Source organism: Brachyhypopomus gauderio, chromosome 3 (assembly GCF_052324685.1).
Source record: "Brachyhypopomus gauderio isolate BG-103 chromosome 3, BGAUD_0.2, whole genome shotgun sequence".
Taxonomy (NCBI): Eukaryota; Metazoa; Chordata; class Actinopteri; order Gymnotiformes; family Hypopomidae; genus Brachyhypopomus; species Brachyhypopomus gauderio.
In genome coordinates, this window is record NC_135213.1 from 15,763,679 (window position 1) to 15,787,044 (window position 23,366).

A 23,366-nucleotide genomic window follows, 5' to 3' on the forward strand; every position below is an offset into this window, starting at 1 on the left:
TGATAACACTAGTGAAACCAACATAAGGAAACAGATATTGTGACGCTGGGGTGCTGGAGCAAGGACGAGACACGAGTCCAGGTCTCCGATCCAAACGACACGGTTTTTATTGTGAGTATTGCGCAACGGCGCACAGAAAACAATCACAAGCACACAACGTGCAGACTATAGACAACGACGAGCACAGGACACTGCGCGACCGCACATTAAATAGATAAACCACAGTAGCCCCACGTGATCACGAGACGATTCACAGGTGAGACCTATTAATCACACAACAAAACCCTACCCACGTATATACACTGACGCAGACAAAGCACGTGGACTACGTTGACACACGCCCAAAAGGGAGGGGCCGGGGTCCTCAACGTGACAGACGCCCCCTCCAAGGGCACTACCCGTCCCGGGGTGCCAACAGGACCGAGTGCCCCGAACCCACGACGATGGGCGGATCCGACGCGCTCAGTCCTGCGTCTGGGAGGTGACCGCCCTTGGTGAAGCGTCCGCCACGGACCGCCTAGAACACCCTCCCTGGGAAGACGGGGGAAAAGACGGAAGACACATTAAACGGAACGTTCACAAACACACACACAGGCACGTTCACACACAGTGGCACAAGAGGGAAAAACGGGTTTGGTAAACAAAGGGGAAGACTGACAAACACCTGAACACACACACATGACATAGGTGCCAGGCTGCGCGCCAGGAGAAGGGCGAGTAGGGGAGAAGGAGTTGGAGCTACTGGCGCGGCAGGCGCTGCGGTGGGCGGTGTTCCTCCTGCCCCCACTGCATAACCTCCACCGGGCGCAGCGCGGCTGGCGGACGTGCCCGGCGCAGCGCGGCGGGCGGACGTGCCCGGAGCAGCGCGGCGGGCGGACGTGCCCGGCGCAGCGCGGCTGGCGGACTCTCCCCCCAGCTGGTCGTAGGGGACGTCCCTCTCGCCTCGCGACCGTTCTCCGGAGTCGGCTGTGGGCTCTTCCACCTCCATCTCCTCCGCCTCGCTGCCCCGGCTCCAACTCATGGGCTGCTCCGCACTGCCACCCCGAGAGCAGTCCATGTTCTCTCCTCCGGAGCGACCGGAGGGTGTACTCCACCCTCCCTTTACCGTCCCAACCGAACACTCAAAGGGGGGTGGACTGACCTCCTCCTCGGAATACATGTCGCTGTCCGTGCACTCGGAAACGCCCGAGTGCACGGACAGAGGACGATCGTCCTCCTCATACCCCTCCTCCTCCTCTCCGTAGTCAGTGGGGTGTGCAGAGCGCTCCGACGGCGGGTAGTCCTCGTCGTCGTCCTCCTCCCCCTCCTCTACGACGGAAGAGGGACCTACGGGCGGAGGGAGGTAGTCCTCTTCCTCTGACTCCTCCTCTTCCTCCCCCCCGTAGTCTATTGTGGACGCGTCGTCCAACGAGAGAGCGTAGGCCTCCTCCCCCTCCCCACCGTAGTCTACGGTGGAGGCATCGCACAGGGACGGAGGGTATGACTCCTCCTCTTCGTCCTGCTCCTCCTCCTCCTCGGAGTCCCCCTCCCCAAACTCCGCCTCCGGGGTCGAGTCAGCGACGCAGATCTCACCGGGATCTCTCTCCGTCGGCGCGAGGGCGCGGGATGGAGGGGAGTGTCGCTCCCTCCAAATCCTGACCGCTCCCTGGCGGAAGAGCTCCGCCAACTCGGGGTCTCTGTCCTCAACCTTCTGGGCTGAGGTCAGCTGGAGGGCGCATACCGGGTCTGACAGTAGCTGATCGCGAGTCGGCGGGGTCATGCGGCGCGGGGGAGTGGAGGAAGAGCGGTGATGCCTCTTGCTGGAGCGTAACGCCTTCTTAGGCCGGGTAGCGTACCCTGGCATCTTCGGGTGTCTCAGGTCAGCTCGTCGTTCTGTGACGCTGGGGTGCTGGAGCAAGGACGAGACACGAGTCCAGGTCTCCGGTCCAAACGACACGTTTTATTGTGAATATTGCGCAACGGCGCACAGAAAACAAACACAGGCACACAACGTGCAGACTATAGACAACGACGAGCACAGGACACTGCGCGAGCGCACATTAAATAGACAAACCACAGTAGCCCCACGTGATCATGAGACGATTGACAGGTGAGACCTATTAATCACACAACAAAACCCTACCCACGTATATACACTGACGCAGACAAAGCACGTGGACTACGTTGACACACGCCCAAAAGGGAGGGGCCGGGGTCCTCAACGTGACAGATATACATATATAAACTGGGAGCCAAAATAAACAATATATTGATGAACATCCAGTGGATTATAAATCATTAATAAAGCTAATACAATAAGTAACCATTCTGACTATGAACTGTATTTGCTGTGGTGTTAATTAAATATTTCTGTGAGGAAAATTATTAAAAATAAATATACAGAGAACAAGGATATTTTACTTTCCAATATGAATTATGATTGTTAACTTTTAACCAAGGTATGATTGGTAACTTTGCTGTTATTTAATGTTGACCTTTTTGATTATTTTTTAATAAAAGTTAATCAATACTGTAAAAAAAAAACTAACTTTGAGTTGTCATTCAAACAGCTTTTCAATAAATATTCTAATATTTCACCTCAGAGGCATAATACCTTAATACCATAATACCTTATATTGTCTTTGGATCAAATTTGACCAGTTTTCAAGTTCAGGTTTGTAAAAAGCACAGTTTGCTTTTTTGTACTGGAACAAGAATTCACAAGATATTTCCAAGATACAAGTCGATATCATGAATATGTTTATAGACAAACATCGGCATCGTAATCTGCTTGCTAATTCCAGGATACTAGGAAAGACCAACAGGCATAACCATGATCACCTACTTATTTATTGTCCCAAAGTGCACCAGAACAATGGATTTTGCATGCAAGATATAAAATGTTTCCCCCCTGGACCCCCATGCCCCCCATTTTTTTTAAGCTCAGATTTTTGCAAGACAAAAGTTTTATCACCTTGTCATATAATGCACCCAATCCTAGTTTACAGCCTCACCTGTGCTCACTAATTGAATACCAGACAAAGGACAAGGGAGACTCAGGGGCTTATATACATGGGACTGAAAACAAGGGACAGGTGTGAATGATAATACAGGGGCGTGGTAACAAACGAGGAATCACGAAGTCAAACGAGCTGGGCGGGATGAACAGACACGGAACACAGACATGAGGGAACTCGGAGTGACAGCTACGGGAGGAACAGACCAGGGGAAAGCAGGGCACGGAGACCGGGGCACGGCAGGGACAGGGGAAACATAGACTGGCCAGGAGCTGGGCTGGGGCATGGTAACACAGGCAGGGACCGGGCAAGGCACGGGGGCAGGGCTGGACGGGACAGGACCGGGAGCAGACATGGGAGTGGGGCCAGGGAACAGGGCGGAGGTAAACACAGAGGCAAACATGGCTTGGACGACTGAGACAGGGACAGGAACAAGATGAGTGACGACTTGGGGAACAGACATGGGGACAGGGACAGAGATGACACCACAGGAAACAGACACGGGAACAGGAACACAGACCTTGACAGACACAACCACGGGGACAGGGACCAAAACAAAACCAGGGATAGGACCAGGGAGCATCCATCTCTACATCAAAGTTCCTCAAGGCGAAGAAGATCAAGGTGCTCCAGGACTGACCAGCCCAGTCACCAGACATGAACATCATTGAGCATGTTTGGGGTAGGATGAAAGAGGAAGTTTGGAAGACAAAACCAAAAAATTTTGATGAACTCTGGCAGGCATGTAAGACTACATTTTTTGCTATTCCTGATGACTTCATCAATAAATTGTATGAATCATTGTCGAACCGCATGGATGCGGTCCTTCAAGCTCATGGGAGTCACACAAAATATTAAATATGGCTCTAATAGCACCACAATGTCATTCACCAGTGTCATGAATATATTTGTATATGAAGTGAATTATTCATTATCTGAACCGCTTAATCCCGCTAGTCGGGGTCACGGGGGGCTGGAGCCAATCCCAGCATCTCCGGGCGAAGGCAGGGTACACCATGGGCAGGTCGCCAGTCCACCGCATGGCCAACACACATGCACGCACTCACACCTACGGGCAATTCAGAGTGATCAATCAACCTAACACGCATGTCTTTGGACTGTGGGAGGAAACCGGAGTACCCGGAGGAAACCCACGCAGGCACAAGGAGAACATGCTAACTCCACACAGAGCAGCCCAGACCGAGAATCGAACCCAGACCGCCTTGCTTGAAGTGAATTATTTTTTTATTTTCACCTTACTTTCTGTGGGCGACAAAATCTGACCTTTCTGTGTTCATTAAATTATCAATATTTCTGCAGTAAAGCTAATTTATTTTCGTAAATTAAATCTCATTTGGGAGGGTTTTAGCTTTCATATGAGTCATTTCTAAAACCAATTGATGAATTTAAAGTCAGGTTATAAGCTTTTGTTTCCACAACATGGATAAGCGACAGAACTGTCAGGGACTGTATAGGGGTGGGCATAGATTATTATTTTTTAAAATCTAGATTAATCTCACTGAAATCTTGAAATTAATCTAGATTAATCTAGATTAAAATGGCTCATTCAGAATATGCGTGCTACCCAAGTAATGACTAAAAGTCAGTATTTCAGGCCCGTAGCCAGCATTGTGATGGGGGGGATCTTTTTCCCCCAAAAGTGGAGTGAGGGGGGAGGGTTATGTCTTATATGTTTCCTCTATGCTGCGCCTATAGCGATCGATCGCCAGTGGTTGGCGCCAGAGCGAACTAGTAACTCAGTGGGTTTTCAATCCACCGAGTTTTTGCGCATTTTGAAAATGCGCATGAAAAAAGCTGGATGGAAAAAGACCTAAATTCGAAAAAAGCCCCAAATATCGCAAAAAGATGTTTACGCTAGGAGGAGGTGGAAAAGTTAGACTATCGCATCGCCAAAATTCGGAAAAACTGGATGGAAAAGGGTTTTTCGCATAAACGATGACGTATCATGCCTCAAGTCAAGTGGTTCTGTACATGATCGCGATGTAAAGATGGCAAATGCATACAAAAACAGTTCTGGAGAGAGCAAAAATTGAATTTAACTTCTCCATGTAAAGAAAAGAAAAAGAAAAAAATGTTTCACAACCTCAACGTGCAAAAATGCGTAACTGCCAGATGGACGTAAAACCACTATTGTTTGGCGTCCTCTCACGTTATCTAAAGTTTATTCGCATAACTGTAATGAATGGAAAGAAGGCTTAATTCACATTTTTTTCTGCCGAAACTTGGAAATTGCGCATTATTTTTTCGAAAGGTTTGGATGGAAACCCGAATCATAGATGTAGATCGAAGATAAATAAACTAGATTTTTTTCAGAGTGAGAAATCGGTCAAATGCGCGTGTCTCACGCTCATTGCGTGAGAGTTGGCAACACTGTTATAAGTTTGTTGTGAGTTTGTTGTTGCTGTCCTTATTTGTTTGTCTGTATATTCACCGGAGATTAACAATTCATTCATTGAATAGCCTACCTATCTTGAGGGGCATGTGTGTACGGAGGGAGGGTGCAGGGGCGGGGGGGAGGGGGGGGATCGAACGAACCCTTCGATCCCCCCTGGCTACGGGCCTGTCTTTGAGATAGGGTTTCTTAATACAGAGGGTGCATTAGACCAGGGGCTCATCTCATGTTTCCAAAATGCATCAATGACTGCTTGAGAAAGCTGTTCTACTTTGATACTTGAAGAAAAAAAACATGCTCAATAAAATGTAGGCTACTCGTGTTCAACGGTTTATTCAGAAAATAGTACTGTAAGCCTACATAATTTAAGAAGTCATATTCAGTCAAACATGAATTTGTAAGCCTACATACTGTACATTAAAAGGGGTTGATAACATGTTTTTCAGCTAAACATGAGATTTGAAATGTAAGCCAACATTTAGTACAATGGCTTGATTACCTGTTTTCGGCGGTTGCGACTCTTCCCCTGGGCTGCATCAGTGCTTGACCCAGCATCAGCAGCATTAGCAAATGGGTGCTTTGCGTTTAAATGGTACTTCAGACTGGTAGAACTCCTACAATAAACAAATTCCGTGTTGCATAAAGTGCAAACAACTTTAGTCTTGTCAATGTCTCCATTAGGAAGCTTCTTAAAAATGAATTTTCCATGAAGCAAACCTGGTGGCTTCGTGGCTGTATCCATGTAAGCACATGTGCGATTTGTTGTGGCAGTCTTTGTAATTCACAGATTTGAAAACTCGTTCTCGCCCCCTACTGTGCAATTTGGTTAGGAATACACCCGAGCTAAACTATCAAGGTGAAAGTCTTCATAGTTTGCTTGCCTATTTTGACCCAGCTCCCAATCCAATTTTAAGAATAGATTAACACTGGGGTGGCCATACCTTAGCCAAAAGGCTATCATCCCTGCCACGTACCAGAGCTTAGCCAGAAGGCTAGGGTTGGGAGGTGTGATAAGCCCTTCTTACCTCCAGTGTTATGTAAATGAGGCGTGTCTCAGGTGTGGGTGGTTGCTGCTTCAACACACACCTTTGGCTGCCTGCCACAAGAGACTGCAAGCTCTCTTGCAAGAAGTCACAAAGTGAGAAGAAGTCAGAAGTCACAAACATAATATTTGAATTATAGTGACATATAAGTGGCATATTGATTATTCAAAATGGCACTGATTTTTTTAACCTTATTTTCAGTATTTAGTCTTTTGAAAAACTGCCCATAGGTAAAGATATTTTTACATACATTTATACAAAAAACCCTCAGCTACTTGAAATAGAATAATAATCTTGAGCAATTTTAACTTATCAAGATGGTACTTTTTAGTGTGTCTCTTCCAAAAACACAACAACAATCTTACCAGAAGAGATTTCCGAGTCACTACTCTCTTTTTTTTGCCCCCCCATCTTTGGAGGACAACTTTATTTTTATGTAAGAATAAAAAGAAAACAATTCTGTAAAATACAGTACAATAGTAATAAAAATAATTGGTGGGACATACAGAGAAAAGAGAAGGAGAGAAAAGAGGGTCAGTGTTCAGTGTTCATGGTCAGCCACTGGTCAGTGTTCATCCACAACGTCCCCTCAAAAGCCCTCAATGTCTAAAATACAGTAAAGAGTACAGGAAGAGGTGCCTTACACTATCACCGACTATAACAGCCTAAAATGTGGTGTCCCACCAGCCCCACTGCAGAGAGTAGCCTGTTCAGCCAACCCCCCCCCCCCCAAAAAAAAAAGTCAACATTGCCAGAAATTTTGATTCAAGTTAGCTTTATTGATATTCGCACAGTAACGAAACGTGTTACTCTGCACACACCTGGCACTGCCACATCATCTCTTTTCTGCACTTGCCACATGTAAACTAAGTACAAGAAATACAACACTTAGTGGCACGATTATTCTTGCAGCCACACTTGACTTGGCACAATGCCCTTTTCCCTGTGTCAGGTGTGGGTGGTTGCTGCTGAACCTTTTCCTTGGCCACCTCCTTGGCTGCCATATGAGCCTGTCCAAGCTCTCCTGCAAGCTTCACCAAGAAGTCTGCCCATCTCTCTTTTACACCTGTGCATGTTGTTGCTCATCTATTGTGATATGCCTTCCTGGGTTGTAAGCATTGAAGCAGTTGGCAACGAGACCCCCAAACATTAGAGACTGCAGCAAACGGGTCAGTTGCAGCTCGTTCACTGCGTGTGTCCATGCTGTACACACATGCGTGTGTCCTGGAACCGGTATCGCTGCATAATCTTCATGATGGAGGGCTGCTGCATTGCTGGATGAGGATGGCAATGAAAGCCATTAGTTCAGGGAGGGCCATGAACCAGTTTTCATGCTGTGTCGTCTGGTGTGCATGCTGAACAGTCCACTCCTGTATGGTCCGAAGCATTTTCAGAGAGATGAAACAGAGGAAACTCTGTAAGCGACTAGACACTTCACTTCTGGCAAAAGCAGTTGGCTCTCCATTCATGGGATGGCATTCAATTGGGCTGTGATGCCTTCCATAATGTCTACCAATCTCTTCCTCATGCCACACTGTGCCGTCTTTTGCCATCTCTGTCAGCTGCTCGTGTGACTCCATGTGACCTCTCTTTTCTGGAGGTGATGAAGTCTCATGATCCACAGGAACATAGGTTTGAGATTTGATTAGTGAAAGGTTGAAATAATGTGAAATTGACACAAACATAATATTTGAATTATAATTCCAAAACATTTCAAGTAGCATTTTATTAGTCAAAATAGCTCTGATTTGTTTTACCTTTTTTGAAATAGTTTTCGTCTTTTGAAAAACTGCCACTAGGTAAAGATATTTTTACATTAATTTATACAAAAAAAACCCCTTAGCTTCTTGAAATAGAATAATAATCTTGAGCTATTTTAACTTATCAAGATGGTACTTTTTACAGTGTGTCTCCTTCCAAAAACACAACAGCCATAACCAGTAAACAAAAAAGGACATTTAGTAAATCTTACCAGAAGAGATCAGCTGCTTGTGTGTCTCCATGTGACCTCTCTTTTCATACATATTCACCCAAACACATATACAGCCTCACACACACACACCCACAAACATTATTTTCAGTAGTTTTTAGCACTTTGAGTTGCATGTATGTATGAAAGGTGCTATACAAATAAAGGTTATTATTATTTATTATAAAAAGGGAAGGGCAGAAAAAAAACACAGCTCAAATGACCACTGCAATGGGGGAGGCCAGGGTTTTTTTCTTCTCTATCGGAGTCAGTGAACACATCCAGCAGAACAATGAACTGACACCATCACCCCCCCTAAGTGGTTGCATGTACATAACAAAGGGTGGCCTAATGGAATGCAAATGTCCCCAGAACTGCCCCCTGGTGGAGACCAGGTACAAAATTTTGGAGTGAAAATGCTGGTAGTCCTAGTGTTAATGGCGTTATTTTTTAGAGTATCACATTATCGAACGCCGTTAACGCAGATAACGGCCCACCACTAATATATAATATAAGACTAAAGTTGTTTGCACTTTATGCAACACGGAATTTGTTTATTGTAGGAGTTCTACCAGTCTGAAGTACCATTTAAACGCAAAGCACCTTTAAGCCTCTGACTATGGTGTCGGAGCTATCCTGTCCCAAAGATCAGGCACCCCCCAGAAACTCCTTCCATGCACTTATTTTTCTCACCCTCTATCCCCAGCTGAGCACAGCTATGATGTCGGGGACTGTCACGTCCAACCCCTCCCTCCTCCCTGGTCCCGCCTAGCTTTCCCGTTCCCATGGTTTCTCCCTCTGTCTGCCACGCCCCATCCTCATTCCCACCTGCGTCTCGTTTCACCATCATGTTGTCTGTGTATTTAAACCCTTCCGTTCTACACTCCTGTGTCGGTCATTGCTTGTACATGAGTTCTCCTTTGTTTCTCTGTCAGCCTGCTATTATGAGTTATCCTTATGTCTGTTCTTGTCCTTAGTTACGTTCCTAGCCTTCGTTGTTAAATCATGTCCGTTTAGCACTGGTTTTGTTTGTGTATGTTGTTTTCCCCTGTCGTTCATGGTCATCGGTTATTTCTTTCCTGGTTGTCCGTTTAGTTAGTCATTCATGGTTTTGTGTTTGTGCCCACTAACCCCTTTAGCCATTGCTCCCTTTATGTTATGAATCTTCCCGTAATGTTTGTGTGGTTTTATGGATTAGTATGTTCTCAGTTGTATTATCGTTTCCTAGTCGTCTTGCTTGCCCGTTTGTCTGTGTCTTACTTACTTCCTTTACAATAAATATTCTAACATCTGCATTTGCGTCACTCCTGCTGATCTGAAACGTTACAGGGACAGAACTACTGGCGGTAAAATTAGCACTAGAATAGTGGAGGCACTAGTTAGAGGAGGCCAAACACCCGTATGGTCTGGACGGACCACAAGAACCTAGCCTACCTCCAGCAGGTCAAACGCCTGAATCCTAGTCAAGGTGTTAAGAATGTCAAGCCAGATGCCCTCTCCCATCAGTGGGAGTCACCCCCTGACCACACTGCTCCCAGTACCATCATCCCAACCTCTAAGATAATCGCTCCCATTCAGTGGGACGTTGAGGATGCCATCAGGCAGTCATTGGTCTGTGACCCTGGTCCGGGTGGCCAACCCTCCAGTCGCCTGTATGTGCAGAAAAAGGGTTATAGAATGGGTACATGACTCACCTTTTGCCGCTCATGCTGGGTCTTGTCGCACCTTAGAGTTACTCCAACTGAGATTTTGGTGGCCTGGGATGGGTCAGAAGATCAGGCAGTTTGTTTTGGCCTGTGGGATATGTGCCCAAAGCAAGGTTTCACACACTAAACTCGTGGCTCTGTTGCATCCTCTTCCTGTTCCTTCCAGACCATGGACACGTTTCCCTGGATTCATTACAGGTTTATCCTCCTGTGGCAATACGGTCATATTAGATATTGTTGACCAATTTTCCAAAGTAGCTAGGCCAAACTCCCCTTGGCCCGTGAAATGGCATCCCTATTCCTTCATAACATCATCCAACATTACGGTATTCCCTCTGACTTGGTGTCTGACAGGGGGCCTCAGTTCATGAGCCAGTTCTGGGGAGCGAGTCTCTTGGGTGCCAAAGCCAGCCTTTCCTCAGGGTTTCACCCGCAGACTAATGGGCAAACTGAGCAAATGAACCAGGACCTGTAACAGATGCTCAGATGTCTGGCGCCTACCAATCCCTCCTCCTAATCTGATCATAACACACTGTGGCACTCTGCCCTAGGGACGTCGCCTTTCGATTGCCGCTATGGTTAGGCTCCGCCCATATTTGTTGACCAGGAGGAGGATGTTGCGCTTCCGGGGGCCTGTGCCTTGGTGCAGCGATGCTGGCTGGCCTGGCGAAGGCCCTGCTGTCAGCCTCTGCAAAATGCTGCTGCAGTGCTGATAAGCACCATCTCCCGGCCCTGTCCTTCCATCCCGGACAGAGGGTTTGGCTGTCGGCCAAGGACTTGCCTGTCCATGGTGGGACCAAAAAGTTGGCCCCTTGGTTTTTGGGCCCCTATAAAATTGACAGGCGCATCAACCCAGTGTCCTACCCACTGCTGCTTCCTCTGTCGCTCAGGGTTCACCCGGTATTCCACGTTTCTCGCCTTCAGCTGGTATTGTGTAGCCTGCCTCGTGCTCCAACCCCACCGGCTCCCTGTATGATTGATGGAGCCCCGGCTTATACTGTCCACCATGTCCTGGACGTTCGCCAGGTCTGGGGATGCGACCAATATCACATGGACTGGGAGGGGTACGGTCCTGAGGAGCAGTCATGGGTTCCTGCCTCCTAAATCCTGGACCCTGCCCTGATCCGCGACTTCCGCCGCGATAGGGTGATCGCCCTGGGCCCACAAGTTCTCGGGCCTGGGGGAGGAGGGAGGTCTCTGTCAGGGCTAGCTCGGATGCAGCTCCTCCAGTCACCACAGGGGAGAGTTCGCAAGCCAGCTCTAGGTGGAGTCCTCGCAATCAGCAGTGACTGTCACACCTGCCCTCTCTGCACTGCTGAATCGTTTTGGTCACATGCCTTTGCATTCTCAGCCCGTTTCTCTCTTTTGGTAAAGTGTTGCATTGTAAGGTGTCTCACCACCTCCCTCTCTGCCTCTTGTTACTCTGTACTTCGAGTTACTATCTTCTGCACCGCTCCCTGGCCCTTCTCAAGTTTTCCTCCCCTTGTTATTTTCCTATCCATTCTGCTTTTATTTTGGGAAGGGTTTTTTGTTCTTTACAGCGTTTGCCTGCCAGCCAGTTACTTCCCCTGGCATGTTTAGTTTATTTCTTACGCGTAATTTTGTGTTTGCTTTCTGCGTTTTCATACATAAACTGGTTTTATATACATAAATATATAATATATACACTGTTGGTTCTCTGGAAAAAAATATAATATATATAAAATATAATGCTACAATGCCGTAATGTCATAATGCTACAGTTTGCCTCTTCAAAGAAACAGGACAATTCAATGATAAGATGATAAGTGGACTGCTGTCACAAACCTGTAGCTGGATGAGGTTGAGTAATATGGAGCTAATAAAATGCTACTAAGATGGCAAGCCCAACGAAAGAGGCAAGAAGTACATAACACAATGGATGAGGAGATTAATCTACACTTGATAAACTCATTCATGCTTTGTGCAGGGTTGATTACTGTAATGGCATCCTAATAGGACTCACAAAAAAGACAATCAAACAGCTACAGTTGATTCAAAATGCAGCTGGTACAGTTCTCACTAGGAGCAAAAGAAGTGATCACATCACCCCCATTATTAAGTTCTTACACTGGCTACCAGTACAACAAGGATAGACTTTAAGGTGTTACTACTGGTCTATAAATCACTTAACAGTGTATCTATCTGACATGAAGCACTTTGAATTGCTAGTGTGTATGAAAGGTGCCATATAAAGTTGCCTTGCCTTGCTTTACACCCAGACAAACAAAATGTTGCCCAGTGCTTAAAGCTCATCAAACCATGCCTGGATTACACTATAAATACAGGAAAACTCCTGAGATAGGAAAACGATAATGACTAATGTAACCACTGTCAGTAACCACAGTAGTCTCTTTCACCTTATTGGCAGGCCACAATCAGACTGTCATCAGACTGTATTCTAGCAGATATGACAGCACAATTCCAAACACCAGTATAATTGAAATTACAACAACAACTGCAGTAGTTGTGGTTAAACTGCTGGGCTAGAAAATGCAAGCCTGAGGCTACACATACTGTCCTCCTTGGAAACTAAGGCTGGAAACCAAGATAAAGACAACTTGGATGGAAGTCAGCAAACTGACAGAGATCCAGAAACACATTAAGATCAAAGATAGTGCCTGAGTATGGAAGATTTACAATGGGTGGCCCATAAGTGGGGCCCTGGAGTCTGCTACACAAAGGTAATCAGACTTCATAGACACGTGTTAGAAGATGGGCCAAAAGAGTAAATGCCTTCATTGCCAAAAGAACCATACAAAGTATTCTCTCAGCTGTAGTACAACAGAACTGTGGATCCACCCAGGGCTGAAACAGAACTGCTCTGGAAGAGCATATGGTAAGAGTGAATATTCACATAAAAATAGCGCTCAGTAGTTGAAAGATTTCAAAGCAGAGCAGGAGCCAGTCAACATTACAATAGCAGATGTCAAAGAGTGAGCTCCAAACATGAAGAACTGGCAGCACCGGGGCCTACCACAGTCGATACCTGCTGAGTAAAGAAACTAACGGTTCTGCTAAACAAAGGTTAACAGCAGTGGCAACTGGACTGCAAAGATACAAGATGCAGAGCCAAAAAAAGAAGCATCCAAAGTATACTCTCAGTTACAGAGCCATAACCGTGGATTCACCCAGACAATTACAGAGCAGCAGTGAGTCAACAATAAATTACGAGAAGTCCACAAGTGTATCACAAACATAAAGATTTGGCATCACCTGGGCCTGCTGGGTAAAAAAAACGAATGGTTTTGAATGGCCACCTAACAGAACAAATAAACTGGCTGCTGATGACTGACTCCTATCTGGGCTGGCTAACGCACAGATGTGACGGGCGGGGGTGAGCAACGAAAAGGAAGCGATCACGCCAAGTCTCAGGGAAAAATTATGGTTTAATAGAAAGTGTGCAAACCTAAAACCCATGCACTATCTCCAAATTAAGGATATAATGACCAGCGGTCAACTGGTACAAAGACAAGACATAAATAGGCAAACAAACGACCCTCAGGTGAGACGGATCACGGGCTCCGCCCACCTGAGGGACGCACATGACGTCACCAAACAACAACAACAACAGCCGCTGTGGACAGAGGCGGCCGGTAGGGGGCCGCCTCACCATGACAGACCCCCCCCACCAAGCCGCACTCCCTTCCACTGGGTGTGTGGCACACAGCGGCTGCACACAAAACATGAAGGGGCAGGAAGGCAGAGACAGGCAGGAACACACCTCCTGCCGTCCGGGAGCTGAAACATAAAACACAAAACATTACACAGCTCACCTCCCCGGGCGGGACCCTGGACCGGCCAGGCCGTTAACAACACAAAACCACGCCCCGGTCGGTCACAGGGCCCTCACGCCCTAACCGGCATTCAGCTGGTAAGCCCCATGGGTGTGAGGACGAGGGGCTACGGCTCCTCTCTCGTCCCTCGTGTGTGTGTGGGTGTGCAGGCTACCTCTCCAAGGCGTGGCTACTTCACCTCCTGGACCTACCTCCTCCCAGAGCTGACCCCTGCCTTCTGCTAGGGGTCACCCCAGCCTCCTGGGGAGCCAACCCCTCCCGGGGCCTCTCATCTCAAGGTGGACTCCTCCACCCAACCCAGGAGCGCCAGAGACCGAGGCCCAGAGCACCCCCGACGCGGGCTAGGGAGCAGCCCCAAGGGCCTCCTGGTCACCCCGGGCAGGAGGGAGGATCTCCATCCCCAGCAGGAGCTTTTCAGACCGGAGCCCCATGGTCCCCAAACATCCGGGGGCCCCAGCCCTCTAGGGAGGGGCTCTTCACGACCGGGCTCCGGTCACCCCACAACACAAGGGGGCTCCTGCCAGGTGGAGACCCCCACAAGGTCCAGGAACACTGCCAAGGAGAAGCACCTGCACAAAGAACACAACCTCACACACACACACACACCACACACATATACAAACACGAAACACAAACGCGCCCTACCCTATTCAGGGCCTCCCTCGGGAGAGACGCCCTCCGTGCCACACCCCATGGCACGGGACCACAGCCGGCCCCCCCCCAAACACACATTTAAGGGGAGGAGCATGTGTGGAATTACATTTAACAGTTGACATCACGCTAGGACAAAACACACACGCAAATACTAGACAAACAAAAAACGGTGTACAAACAGACAGACGGAACCCATCACATGCGCGCTCTGCTTACACACACACAGTGACGCGCCGCTCAGAGCCGCAGTCGCTCCCCACATTAAACACACGACACACGGGGAGCGAGGCGACAGTGACGAGCGGCAACCGCGTCACACATAAAACATTCAACATAGAACATAACGAGCACGCACACTGGTCCACACGTCCGTCACCCGTACACACATACAAAACACACACGAGAGTCCACCAGGCAGACACCCTGGTGGGAGTTTCGCCGTGCGCTTGTGTGTATGTGGCACGGCGAAACTCCCGCAACATACAACGGACACGAAGAGCTGTCTCAGGGCAGACTGCCCTGGTCCTCGCCGTGCTACACACACACACACACACACACAAAACACAAAAGCACGGCGGAGCTCTTCAAACAAAACACCACGCAGACAAACACTTACCACGAGACCTGACCACGAACGAAGGAGAAAGAAAAAGAGACTCGGCGGCTTTCGAAGGGTGGCTGGTCATTCTGTGACGGGCGGGGGTGAGCAACGAAAAGGAAGCGATCACGCCAAGTCTCAGGGAAAAATGATGGTTTAATAGAAAGTGTGCAAACCTAAAACCCGTGCACTATCTCCAAATTAAGGATATAATGACCAGCGGTCAACTGGTACAAAGACAAGACATAAATAGGCAAACAAACGACCCTCAGGTGAGACGGATCACGGGCTCCGCCCACCTGAGGGACGCTCATGACGTCACCAAACAACAACAACAACAGCCGCTGTGGACAGAGGCGGCCGGTAGGGGGCCGCCTCACCGTGACAACAGAGGCATTTGCCCTGAACGTAGGCTTACAAGCTAGTCATTTTGGAAGGCCACATGCCACCGACTCCAGAGCCAATGACATTAACAGAATCATGAGACCACCCTCGAGTGCAACCAGTGAGATCACAGCATAAAGACTTAATGCTAGAATTAAAATATTTAGCCGAGTTTAGATTCCTAAAGTCTGTCTGCATATTTGGTAAATTATTGTGAAGAAAGTCACAAAGTATCATTGCATTGTAGGATATGCCGGTTTAAAACAAAAAAAACTGAAATTATTTTGCAGAGTTGCATAGAATACACCAGTTACATTAAGTTATTGCAAGTTACTAGCCTTCTAATCAGCCTAGTAGGTGCTGGTCTATTCTAAATTTTTTTTATATTATTGCCTGTTACATCAGCTAACAACCCTAACACTATATATACAGTATATATATATATATATATATATATATATATATATATATATATATATATATATATATATATATATATATATATATATAGAGAGAGAGGTAGAGAGAGAGAGAGAGAGAGAGAGAGAGAGCGAGAAAGAGAGAGATAATTGCAGTTTATTTTGCAATACTTGTATGCCTTAATGACATACAAATAGATACTTAATTAGTATCTATTTTATTAGTCAAACACCTCCCAAGCTAATGTTTCAATGACTAGCCTCCAGTACTGCTAAGGAAGACTAAGACCTAAGGCCAATATTAAATTCTCTGGCTTCTGGGATACAGTTGTGCTCAAAAGTTTACATACCCCGGCAGAATTTTTGCTTTCTTGGCCTTTTTTCAGAGAATATTAATGATAACACACAAACCTTTTTTCCACTCATGGTTAGTGGTTGGGTGAAGGCATTTATTGTCCAACCACTGTGTTTTCTCTTTTTAAATTATAATGACAACCAAAAACATCCAAAGTACCCTGATCAAGCTGTAAGGACATATACAGTGGGGGGGCGTGGGGGTTGTATGTTATTTTGGCTTTGCCCCTCCTGACGATTGCCAGTGTATTTGTACGAGTAAACTTAATTATTACTTAAATCGGATAACTTAGTCTTGGATGCATTTATTTGCATTTCGTCCATTATGCATATTTGTACAGATTATTGTCACGTCCAGCCCCTCCCTCCTCCCTGGTCTCGCCTAGCTCCCCGCTCCCATTCGTTCCTCCCTCTGTCTGTCACGCCCTCGTCATCAGTCCCTTACACCTGAGTCTCATTTCACCATCTTGTTTCTGTGTATAAAAACCCCCTAGTGTTTTACTCCCTCGTCGGTCATTCGTTGTATGTGAGTCCCTCGGTTCTCTCTGTCTTACTTCTTGTCTGTTCATGCCTTGTCTTTTGTTCTTGCTCTTAGTGCCACTCCTAGTCCTCGTTTGTTGGGTTATGTCTCTTTAGGTTGAGTGCTTGTGTTTCATTGTTATGTTCCCCATCATTAGTAGCCATTGGTGTTTGTTATCTCGTTGTCTGTTTAATTGTTTCGTTTATGCTGTAGTTCGCTTCTTCCTTGTTGCCCTTGTAGTCATTGCTTCTCCTGTGTAATGTTCTCCCCGTATATGTATGTAGTTGTTATGTCCTCATGCGTTAACATTCCCAGTTATGTAGCTTACCTGTTTAGTGGTGTCTTCTCCTTTGTTTAGCGTAGCTACCCTTTTGCCTTCTGTGTTTTGTCCTTTGGTTTACCACTGTCTTTCTATTAAATCTTTCTTATTTGCACTTGCATCACTCCTGGTAATCTCCTGCCCCGTGAATCGTTACAATTATATACATACATTCATGTTGCGGCCTTTACCTAGAGAAGGGACGTAACTATATATAGATAGATAGATATATATATATATATAGATAGATATGTGTGTGTGTGTATATCAGTGGGGAACCGTCAGGGCCCTCTATGCTCTCTCTATGGGTCTTACCACAGCAATGCTATTACAATGTATAATTTTATGGTTTTTGTTTTTTCCTTTTTGAACATAAACCTGATCAACAAACTAAAACTGCTATCCAAGTTTTGGGAACATCTCTTATTATGAAAAATAATATATATACCATATAACAAGGAGAAATAAGTTGAAATTATGGTTGCAAGTACGATTCCCAATACATTCGCAAACCTCAGAACTCCCATTGCAATGTGCAAGCCTACAAGAGCTTCTATTTCATGCACTGATGCATGTTTGTAGCCCCTCACAGCAGTTTGCTCAGCATAAACATTTGTCGTGGTGGTCATCAGCTCAAACATCTCTTGTGGAACGTATCATTTGAAGTAAGCATATGAAGTTAATGTTTCAGTGATGTTTGTGATAGGATCTTCCCAAGTAGACGCCACTGGACGTTTGTTCTTCGTCAGGTTAGCATAAGGATCACCTTCACAATATAAGACAATCTCTTCCTCATTTTCCTGCCCTGATCCTTCCTCATCATTTACTGTCTCAGGAACAACTTCTTGCCCCATCACTGGTACTTACTCATGTCCTGGAATCAATAATTAAAAGTAGCTATATGTTCATACATTGTTTTATAGACAACAATGGGAGTGTTGGAGTACCAGTATCTAACAGATAGCTACGCTTACCTACTCTTGAGAGACTTGCACTATCTGCATCTTCACCATCATCACTATCCAAACTTTCAATTTCTGATATATTTCCGCTGTCAATTAACTTCAAGTGCTGTGTACTCTGTAGAATAAATATTTTTATCTTATTTTACACTGTATTTAACAGATTATTTGTCTGTATACATTGCAGTTGCAAAAGAAAAGTTTTAACAGCAGCACTAAAAAGCATGCTTGAATCATATACATTAAGACCCACTGTCCACTGTGATGGACAACAAGATTTTAAAAATCCTGCATTTAACTTTATTATTTTACAACTGATATTGAACATTTTATTTCACAAACTACCCCTTAAGAGTAAAATTAACTCATAACATTGAGGATAAAGTGTTCTAAATCGGATAAAAGTAGTTAAAATGAGCCCTTACTCTGCCTCCTTGGCTGGAGTGCTGCCATTGCTAACTTCAGTGTGGTTTTTTTTGGCTCCTAAAGCAATGGACAGGGCTAATGTGTTATTTGATTGGTTGGTAAAGGTCCATTCTGACCGACAACAGATTTTAATTGGTCTATTGTACAACAAATCATAAAAAAGAGAAGAAAACATGTGATGTCCATTGCAGTGGACACAGGGTCTGATTAAAACATAAATATATATATGATATAATTTATCCAATTTTATTTTATCTACTTACAGTTTGACAATCGACATCTAAACAATTACAAAAATATAAGCAAATAAATTATTCACCCGTGTCTATTCAATTTGTGTTAGAAGGTGAGGGGTTAAGTGGAAGCCTGTGAGCCTGTGTCTCCCCCTATCAGGACTGTGATGCCCGCTTCGTTTACAGAAGGCCTGGCAGTTATAATTCAGCGCAATACCAGTTTCAAATGACAGTAAAATGGACCAATCATATCTTCCCTCTTAGTGGGTGGGCTTAACTGTATGATAATTTCCGCCCGCTGTGGTGATGCTAGCTGTCGTTAGTGTACCACCGCTAGCTAGTTTCGATTCATTCCTTTGATGCCCTCGTGCGCGTTGTTTACATATTCTGCTCCCGAGGAACACGGAGCTGTGAACCTTATTTGTTGGAACCTTATTTTGCTTAAGAAGTTATCTAGTACAGATATTATTGTCTATTGTGTTTTAAAGCTGTACTGTTGTCTCAATTTTAATTTTTTTCTAATTGCAGTTAATTAGGAAAGGAAACAATTTTTTTTCGGCAGGGGGTGGGAGCGGGCCCAGGTTTAATGGTCATGGTTCGCTACTGGTGTATATATAATATATATATATATATATATATATATACATATATTGTGACGGGCAGGGTGAGCACCTCCCGAACCTACCTCTCCACTCAGAGCTGACCCTTGCCTTTCGCTAGGGGTCACCCCAGCCTCCTGGGGAGTCAACCCCTCCCGGGGCCCCTCATCGCAAGGTGGACTCCTCCACCCAACCCAGGAGCGCCAGAGACCAGGGCCCTGGCAATCCGCAACAGGGAATCGCTGGTCACCCCGAGCTCGAAGGGGAGGGTCCCCACAAGGTCCGGGAGTGCCACAGTCCACCACCAGGAGCAACCTGCAACACATCACACACACACGCACACATGCAACACACAACATGAAAGCGCATCTGCCCTGACCGTTGAACCCCCTTTTACCCAGGGGGGAGGAGACCCCTTCTTGGCCTGAGGAGACACCCTGTCACTAACACCCCAGGCACCCCCCTCTGCCTACATAAAGGGGTACAGGGGCTCCTACATGCTCAGGGGTCCCTCCCAACAGGTCAGGTCTCCTAACGGAGCTGCGCCTTCTGAGCCACAATACGTGGCTCAGGAACCCCACAGCTCCCCCCCAAAAACATATTTAGGGGAGGCCCCTCCGGGGAATAGCAATCACGCCAAGTCTCTGGGAAAAAGGATGGTTTAATTGAAAGTGTGCAAACCAAAAACATGTGCAATAGATCCAAATTAAGGATATAATAACCAGCAGTCAACTGGTACAAAGACAAGACATATATAGACGAACAAACGACCCTCAGGTGAGACGGTTCACGGGTCCTGCCCACCTGAGGGACGAACATCACATGACCAAAACAGGACAGCTGCCGCTGTAGACGGGGGCGACCGGCAGGGGGCCCCCCCCCACAACGTGACATATATATTATAATTTCCATCTCATAATATGTAAAGGTTTTTTCACATTAATTTATCAATTATGCAGCACCACTTTTGAAGTAAACTAAATCATGCTAAACGTGTCACGGTGGGTTGGCCTCACCTTACTGATCGAGCCAAGGTTGCGTACGTGATTTCTTGTCTTACGGAAAAAGCTCTGGCTTGGGGTGCGGCGCTTATCTTGGGGCACTCACCCCTTGCCCAAAACTACGATGCTTTCATCAGTGAGTTCCGTGAGGTGTTTCATCACCCGCGTCATGGACGAGCCTGCAGACAGGGCCTGCTCTGCATGCGCCAGGGCAGTAGATCCGCCCCTGAGCGTGCCTTAGAGTTCCGCACCCTGGCCTTGGGTAGCGTCTGGAATGACACGGCTCTCACGGATGTATTCTTGGCCAGCCTAAAGCCCGAGCTGCGGGCCAAGTTGACCTGCCGTCCGGAGGAACAGTCGTTCAATGAAGTGGTGAGGCTGGCTATCACATTTGACTGGCTGTTACAGGAGAGAGCGAAAAGCACCATGTCAACTCCACACCTGTCCATCCCGGTGCCGAAGCGGTTCATTGGATTAGCGAATTTTTATAGGTGGTTCATCCGTTCTTTTAGCCTGATCGCGAGACCTCTGACCGACCTGTTGCGTGGGGGAACTAAAAATCTAAAAAAAAGTGGACAACGGCAGCGGAAAAGGTGTTTAACGATCTAAAGCAAGCTTTCGTTACAGCTCCCATTTTACAACAGCCTGATCCTAAATGGCCTTTTATTGTGAAAGTGGATGCTTCTAATATGGGAGTAGGCGCTGTGTAATCCCAGTGCTTCAAAAAGCACGGTACGCTACGTCCTATAGCATTCTACTCTAAGAAGCTGACAGCAGCGGAGTGGAACTACGGAGTGAGTGACAGGGAACTCCTAGTGATGCGGCTTGCATTCGAAGAGTGGAGGCACTGGTTGGAGGGAGCTAAACACCCTTTTGTGGTCATCACAGATCATAAGAACCTCGCCAGGTGAAGTGGTCATTGTTCTTTTCACGCTTCCAGTTCCAAGTGACATACCAGCCAGGCTCGAAGAACACCCACGCTGATGCCCTGTCTCGCTCCTTTCCCGGGAGCGTGGAGTCTACAAGCAACGAGCTGGTGTTGCCTCCTGAATGCATTTTGGGCGCGGTCAACTGGGAGATCAACAGAGCCATCGCTGCTGCCAACCCGCAACCGAGCTGTCCACCACACTGCAAGTATGTGCGACCTGTGCAGCGTACAGCATTAATTAGCTGGGCGCACACATCAGTTGGAATGGGACATCCAGATACTACTAAAACAGCTCGGTTACTCAGCGCACGCTACTGGTGGCCTGGATTACATCGCGATGTGCTGGCGCACGTAGCCTCCTGCCCAGACTGCGTGCTCAGCTAAGTTCCACGCACTCCGCCGGCAGGTAAGCTGCTTTCTTTGCCTATTCCGGAGCAGCCCTGGACACACATAGCGCTAGACTTTGTAACCGATCTCCCTCCTTCTGAAGGCAACACGGTGATCCTCACCATCATCGATCACTTTTCTAAGATGGTGCGGTTTGTGCCCCTGCCCAGCCTGCCCACCGCGTGGGAGACTGCGGATGTTCTATTCCGGCATGTGTTCCGGCAATTCGGCCTGCCCGAGGACATCGTGTCGAACAGGGGACCGCAGTTTACCTCACATGTGTGGTGGGAGTTCCTCTACAAGTTAAACATCACGGTGAGCTTAACTTCTGGTTACCATCGGCAGGCTAACGGGCAGGTGGAGCAGACGAACCAGGAGCCCTGGAGATTCCTGAGAGCGTACTGTAGTGAGCACAACAACATCTGGTGCTCACTTCTTCCATGGGCAGAGTACGGACAAAACTCCCTGGTACAGTCCAGTACAGGTTTAATCCAGTTTGAGTGTGTGTTTGGTCATCAGCTGTCCCTTTACCCATAGAACACTACTGCGTCGGACCAGCCAGCCATAGAGGAGTGGTACAGAAGGAGTGAGGGGGTGTGGGCTGAAAGAAGCAGTCCGATGCTTCAAGTTGAAGGCAGACCGCAGGAGGAGTGATGCGCCCACCTACCAAGTTGGAGACAGGGTTTGGATCTCTACGGGAGATGGAAGACTGGGACCATGAGGTAAGCTGGGGGACCATTACACTGGCCCTTATGTGATCACCCGACGTGTTAACCCTGTGACGTACAGAATCAGTCTGCCAGGCGAACACTGTGTCTCCCGGGCCTTCCACGTTTCGGCTCTAAAACCTGTCCAGGAGGGACCGCTGAGTGACAGCGAAGCTGCCAGGCCACCCTAGCCTTTGCTGCTCTCTGACGGCCCGGCGTACCATGTGCATCAGCTGCTGGACTCCAGATGCAGAGGGAAGGGGCTTCAGTACCTGGTGGACTGGGAGGGCTATGGGCCTGAGGAGCACAGTTGGGTCCTGCGCCTCGGGGTCCGGGCAGACCTAGGATTCCTTGGCGGGAGAGGTCCTTGGGGGGGGGGGGGCTCTGTCACGGTGGGTTGGCCAGGAGGCCACCAGAGGGTGCGAGCACTCACACGCTCACGCACTACGCACCAAGCCACTTCCTCGGTCCAACTCACCTAATTACTGACACCTGTACACCATCAGTTTGCACCTCTTTTTATGTCCACAGGTTGTGCAGTCCAATGCTGCACATTCCTTCGAGGACTGAAGCGTCTCCTACATCCTGCACTACGCCGTGCCTAAAAAGGAGAGCCCTTCTTCTCTGCGGTTATTCATTTGCTCTGTGTGAACTGTGCATTTTCTGTTTTTCTTCGTGCTCGTTTAAGTTCTTTGTCATGGCTAATAAAGCTCCTGACATGCAACCAGTGCCTCCGGCCGCCTCTATACCCCCGTCACAAAATGTTTGAATTCCGGTGCTGCTTCATGCTACAATATTCTTTGTTTGTGCATGAGGTCAATGCTCTTTCATGATTCTGCTCTTGAGCAACAGCACGCAACTAAGCCAAGCAGCCTGTAGGTCAATGTTCAGAGCACATCTCTCTGTGGTGTCTGTCTAACACAAACCAAGCCA

General features: G+C 47.2%; 1 long non-coding RNA gene across 2 annotated transcripts; it reads left to right on the forward strand.

Moving 5' to 3' along the window:
• The first annotated feature begins 21,410 nt into the window (after positions 1–21,410).
• LOC143510459 (uncharacterized) lies at positions 21,411–23,086 on the forward strand. Of its 2 annotated transcripts, none has more exons than XR_013130000.1 (3): positions 21,411–22,175; positions 22,264–22,448; positions 22,965–23,086. It is a non-coding gene; the product is annotated as an uncharacterized LOC143510459 (long non-coding RNA). The 2 variants fall into 2 exon arrangements; XR_013130001.1 differs by having other exon boundaries at positions 21,411–22,041.
• The last annotated feature ends 280 nt before the right edge of the window (positions 23,087–23,366 follow it).